The sequence below is a fragment of the Cupressus sempervirens genome, chromosome 2, assembly GCF_028749045.1.
Source record: "Cupressus sempervirens isolate cs-2001-9-10 chromosome 2, ASM2874904v1, whole genome shotgun sequence".
Taxonomy (NCBI): domain Eukaryota; kingdom Viridiplantae; phylum Streptophyta; class Pinopsida; order Cupressales; family Cupressaceae; genus Cupressus; species Cupressus sempervirens.
Window position 1 is genome coordinate 271927711 of NC_143119.1, and position 6485 is coordinate 271934195.

Below are 6485 nucleotides of genomic sequence, written 5' to 3' on the forward strand. Positions count from 1 at the left end.
AACCTTAGTGACACCCTTTTTCCAGTTGTTGAGAGCCTCCATCATTCATGGCCACCCCATACTGAAGAGTCTCCAAGGTGCTTTAAGTGCATTTTGAGGTCGATGATCTTCTGAGTGTCATAACTTGGAGCTCCTGGGCGATATCAATGAAACATAGAATGCTACATGATAGTCATACCAAGGCCTACAATAACCTATCTCATTTTTGAGAGATCACATTCTGTTTAGATTCAGCACAACGATCTCACTTGATGCCAAAACTTGCAGTGTGCCTCAGTTCATAGGTGCATCACTGCGTTACTTTGAAACGGCTGATCTTGGCATCGAATTGTCAACGTCATTAGCTCTAGATGGGCAGGTGAACCCTAGTGACTCTCTTCTGCTGGTCATGAAGAGCCTCCATCGTTCATGACCACCCTGTACTGAAGAGTATCCAAGGTGCTCTAAGTGCATTTGGGCGGGTGAACCATAGTGACATCCTAAGGGATTGCAAAGATCATTTCAAATTAAACATTTATGATATCATTTCAAATTAAAAATTGCATCAAAATTTGACAGTAAAGGGTGTTAAAATGTTATTCACAAATTATTGGATTTGAATCCAATATAACAAACATGATTAAAATGAATGATATTCCATAAACATGAACAATACACATGATCCACGATAAATTGAACAATACTATACTAAATTAATATGTATATCATTTTGTACATAAATGAAAAAAATATATATCAAAATACATGTATCCATAGGCAAATTACACAAATATATATCAAATTTCATGTATCCATAGACAAATTATGCAAATATATATCAAAATACATAGATCCATATATAAAATGTGGCTGATCATGCCATTGAAATATATAATATCAATGTTTCTGTATACAATGTGGCATATGCCATCTTAGAATGTCTCATGATGCATCCTATGACAACTATACTATCCTATGCTGCTGGTTGATGATGAAAATGCAACCTCTTCGCTGTACTAGGTGGATCAGATGCTCCTACGTAAACAACAAAGGAAAATCCAAAGTTAGACTACTAAATTTTTATGATTCTATGTATCTAACATTGAATTACTCAAATGCATAATGATCCTTTTTTTAATGAAGATTTATCATATTAAACTTTCATCATAAATACCTCTCTTGTCGACCTCCTGCACCGGTTAGGAGTCCTCTCATATGTCCTTGGCAATGCTTGAACCTTGTTGATTGTGGCCTATATATGTTCAAGTATGTTTGTCAAATGAATCTACAACTTAAAATATAATATTATAATTCATGGCATACTAAATTTATAACATATAATCAAGAATTCAAACTACAACTTACCTCTGTCGACTCCTTCTCTGGATATAATGGTTGCATCATCACAGATAAAAAACTCTGACATCCAACCTCTTGTGCACTAGGTGTTTCCTATGAGATACAAAATACTGGTTGCTAATATCATGGAAATCAGTTTTGAATTTACTTATGAAAATAAGGAAAATAAAAAATAAATGATACTTATACATATGATGGGGTTCTCATTACAAATGGAAATGCCATAGGGTCTGCAATGCCGAATCTACCTAGACTCATCACCAAGTAGCCACGCCCTGTACTATAAAGAATGTAGTGAAATTTCATTACCACAATTTTTTTACAAGAATGCATCAATATTTAATCACTTTAAAAGCACCTAATTACCTTTCCCTTGTGAAAGGGTTATGCTTCACCCCCGCACTCTGTCCCCCATAGATAGGTGATACTTACAAGAGAAAAGAAAGATTAGAAACCATATATGCTCCAATATCAAATAGAAAAAAATGAGAACACAACATAATGTACCGTAGATGTCTTAAGGCCAAATTAAATAGTTGAGAGCATGATATTATCAATCCTTAGTCACCAACTAAACATGAATGAAGATCACATACATGTATGAGTCGATATGGGTTAAAATTACTCTATTATAAAGATTAAATTTAAATCACATATGTTGTAACAAAAAAATGTATACACATATTGACACAGAAGAATTCCATGCCTTTGCATGCCCCTCCTCTCTCATGTTAGGTGTGTAGCCTCTATACGCGCATCTACTGTATCCTCCTTGAATACAAACTGATACTCAGAAAGATCACCTATGGGACCAAGATAAACATTCTTCCAAGTTATGCAAGTATGGGGCACACAAACATGTGATGAGCTCATAGATGATGCAATCGTGCTAGCATCATCAACACGGGGAGGCAATACTGACCTAGCCTGGGATATCAATAGGCTACTCACTCTATAGATGGCTCTAATAGTATGAGAGCTAGCCTCTGCAATGTTGTCATGGTGTTGCATTGAAGGAGGGGGGGGAGACATTAGTAGGGGGGACAGAAGTGCCAACTTTCTTCTGTTGGGTAATGGGTCTATTCTGAGGAGCTCCTCAGCCTACACCTATGTTAGGCCTCATGCTCCAATAGTTCACCTTGAGGTGCAACACAAAGTTGGCATACAATTTTTTAATGAAATAGAATGAAACCTCTAAATTGTTGTGTGCAAGGATGTAAAAAACCATCCACCAATGATCCCAAAAGTTCGCATGCATAGCCTCACCATTTAATTGATAATTTGGGCTTTGTGTGTTCTACTTTTTTACTAGTTCTTGGGTCCGCAAAAAGGTTAACTATATCATCTTTAGTTATATTTAGGGCCGCAACCTCATCATAGTCCAACCCGCCATCAAACATGGCATGCTTTTCCTCACACCAATGAAGAGCAACATTATGTTCATTGGTAAGTGTTTCAATATTATCCACTATGGTGTTTAACGTGGATAACATGGGAGCCAATGCAGGTATATTGTTATATGTGGTTCGCAAAATCCTTAGTTTGGTGAGATTTTCAATCATGAAATCTTCAATTCGAGGAGGGTTTTGAGGGGGTAGGGGATCATTTGGTGGATGGTTTTGAGAGGGTACTAGATCCTTTGGTGGAGGGTCACAAGGAACATTGTTTCCTAGCTCGGTATCATCATTTGGCTCAGCCATACCTATTAATTTGCAAAACATAATTTCTATTAAAACAACCCAAATTTCAATAATTTCTATTAAAAATAACCTAATTTTTGTCAAATTATATTTAAAATAATTAATTTATAATAATATTCATTCAAATCATAAACAAATACAAAAAAAAAACTTACCTTTATCTGATACCCATTCATAAATCTGATACTCGAATGGAGCACAACAATAATTAAACATCTATGTCGTAGGTTTGGAGTATCTGATTTCATATTGGATACCCGATATCATATCGCGTACATTCGATATGAAATCGAATACCTGAAAGGCTTGGCCCAAACTTTTTAGCCTTGGTATTAGGATGGGTGGAAAAAAGTCAGAGTGGATTTTGAAATGCTTTTAGATGTTTTCAAACTCCACTTTTTTCATGTCGCCACTTTTTGGCACACCATGATCCTACACATACCCTATACCTGTATTTATTATTACATACCCTATGACATGTGTAGTGGATGTTGTTATTTGGATGTGCTACATTGTATAATTTGTATTTATGTGTTTTCTTATGGGATTATGTATCTGTTATTCATGTATGCTTATGAACATTATACTTGAGATTAAAAGTAATTAACTAAACTTTCTTAAATGCAACTCAACGTGAAGGAACACTTGAGTAGAGGAATTTGTATTTGTAATTCCTTATGTGTATTTGATGTGTATGTGTATATTACTTCTGCGTTGTTATCTTATGTTGTATAATTAATTTTTTTTTAAAATGTTCAGTGAAACATTGTAACATAGTATGTTAATTTCTCTTGGGTTCCCAAGCGAGGCATTACATTGCTACATAATGACCTTGTTGACTGTAGGAAAAACACCCTATATTTCTACCAAAATTCTAGGAGGGAGGGGCACTAGATTGTTGAACACTCCCTTTATCATTATTTTGAGAGTTTTTACATGAATTATATTTCCTATTTGTCTTGCCATTGGCATGCTTCCCTTTACTATTATGGAACTTCCTTTTCTAGAAATTCTTACCTCCCTAAAAAGATGAGTTTGTATGAGAATTTGTGGCCCCTTGATTGTTTCTATTATTGTTTTGAGTTATTTGGCTGCCTATGTGGCATCTCATCCTTGTTATCACATTCCTTACCACTAAAAAGGCTTTAGCAACTGCATCCCTCAAAGTTTTGGTTCAAATATTGCTACCCCTCCAGATATCTGGTCATTAAGGCCCTTGATGAAGTGCTGAACTAACATAGGACCATCTTCCTTAAAGCCAGAGAAAGGATTGAGTTTATAAAATTTCCTTTTATATTCCTCTATAGTCATATTGGTTTGTTTGAGGTCATCGAACTCTTATGCTTTACCATGTCTCCACTGATCATAAAGATATCTATCCTTGAAGGATTCTAAGAATAATTCCCAAGATATGTCATCTATGCCTATCTAGAACATAATTTCTTCCCCCTAACGCCACCAATTTGATGTGTTATTCCTTGAGTGAATTAAAGAACATCTAGCCTTTACATTACTATTAAATGAGTGCATAGTAAACCATCTTTCTAAGTCAAACAACCAAGTTTATGGTGCTGACCTTCCTTTGTTGCTGTAGAACTTAAGTATTTGTAACTTGAGTAAATCTTTCATTTGGGTGACAATAGGTCTTTGATGTTCTTATACTACTCTTCTCCTAATGTTAATTTTACATTCCCTATGGCCACCTGCATGGGAATGATTAACTTCATCCCACTTCATCCTACTTTCATTTTGGTCCAATCTTTGCATCATTTGTTTCATTAATCTCCTAAGTTGTATTGCTTTTCTTTCCTCACCCTGACTTCCATAGCCTTCATCCTATTTGATTCCCTTGACTCTCCTTGAGAACATATATGATCAGATATTGGGGGTGAGTTGTCTACTCTACCCCCTTCTATCCCTTTGTGTCTTGGGAGGCATCTTGAAGTTCAAAAGTTCATAGGTTAGGTGAGAGATGTATTACTTTCCCTATTCCAAGTTTTCCTAACATAGTAAGCTCTTGAGCTCCTAGTGTAGCAACCTAGGGCTATGATGCCAAATGTAATGCCCCACCAAGAAGCCTAGTTAGACTAAGCTAAAATCATCTAATTGGTGAAGTTTATTTATTTTTATATAACAATGTCCAATCAAGTTTCCTAACGGATTGACCCCATGATTAATTTCCTTAAAGTGTCTTATCTATGGTTATTCTAGATCATAAACTACTTAAGAAATGTGCTCATAATAATGTAACAACATTAAACTGATTCACATATTAACAAGCTTTTAAAATAAAGATAAACAAGATTCTCATTCAATAAATGAACCATAATATTATTCAAATCTTCCAAGATATTCTCACAATGAATTTATGAAGAGAAAGATAAAAATCTTATCCTTTTACATATTATAAATCTCATTATACATTATTCTTTCGTATCTACCCATCCCTTTACATGCTTTCTTAAATACATCAATATTTTCCGTTTTTACAATGTGGAAGATTTCAATTTATATCAAGTACAATATGATGAGGAACATCTTCAAACCTATCATCCAAGCATCTTCAAGAAAGAACTTCATTGCTAAACCATAAACAAGCCTTATGTTTTTCCACCCAACCATGTGGACCCTAAGGAACCACCCCCGAGCTAGGAGACAAACCATGATCTAATTAAGGCTTAAATAAAACTAGGGCTTAATCCCTAAATAAAGAAATAATAAAGCATAAAGATAAAAGTTCATAAGAGACCTAAAAAATGCAAGGGAAAGAGTGATGGGTGTATCCGCCTCTAAGTGAGTGTCATCGTACCTTCCTATATGTTAGAATCACCCTTTGGGCTTAAGAATGCCCTGCCACACATAACCACGTCTTTTCCCCAAGTACTCCAATGGGGATAGGCACAACCAAGTAATGCTAGGATCAACCCCCTAAGCTAAAGACCTATAGAAAGTGTAGGGAGTCCCTACATTGAGTACTCCACCAAAACTTCCACAATTATCTTATTTAGTGTGAATACCAATGACTCAAACCCATAGTTAGTTTTTTCATTATGTTATCACTTATTTACTTACTCACAAAGGAGCCAACTTGTGTAGGGCTCTAGTCTCCTAGCATAGGATTCCCTGGTCACTACTTTTGGGCACCAACACCTATGGTGAACCACTTACCTAGGGTTTCTACCCTATTAAAAAACTAAACTCTAACATGCCCATAAAGAAGTGTTACCACTGAAAGAACAACATGCCATGGTCTTGTAACAAAACATTTACAAGTATGTACCAAAATCAACCAAAGGAGTGACTTAAAACATTCAAGTACTCAATTACAATGACTAGGCAATTGTAAAACTACACATCTGTTTGCTATACCTGTGCATATACCCTTTATTGTTGTGTCTATGTTACAACTTCACATCTATTAAATAGAAATGCACATTGGTTCATTAA

The 6485-nt window shown here is 35.3% G+C and overlaps 1 long non-coding RNA gene across 1 annotated transcript; it reads right to left on the reverse strand.

Annotated features, from left to right (window-relative positions):
* Window positions 1-815: 815 nt before the first annotated feature.
* On the reverse strand, window positions 816-6218 carry LOC149572105 (uncharacterized). Its single transcript, XR_016358873.1, has 5 exons — window positions 1705-6218; window positions 1549-1613; window positions 1345-1431; window positions 1154-1231; window positions 816-1014 (listed from the first exon to the last, which is right to left on the reverse strand). It is a non-coding gene; the product is annotated as an uncharacterized LOC149572105 (long non-coding RNA).
* Window positions 6219-6485: the final 267 nt, after the last annotated feature.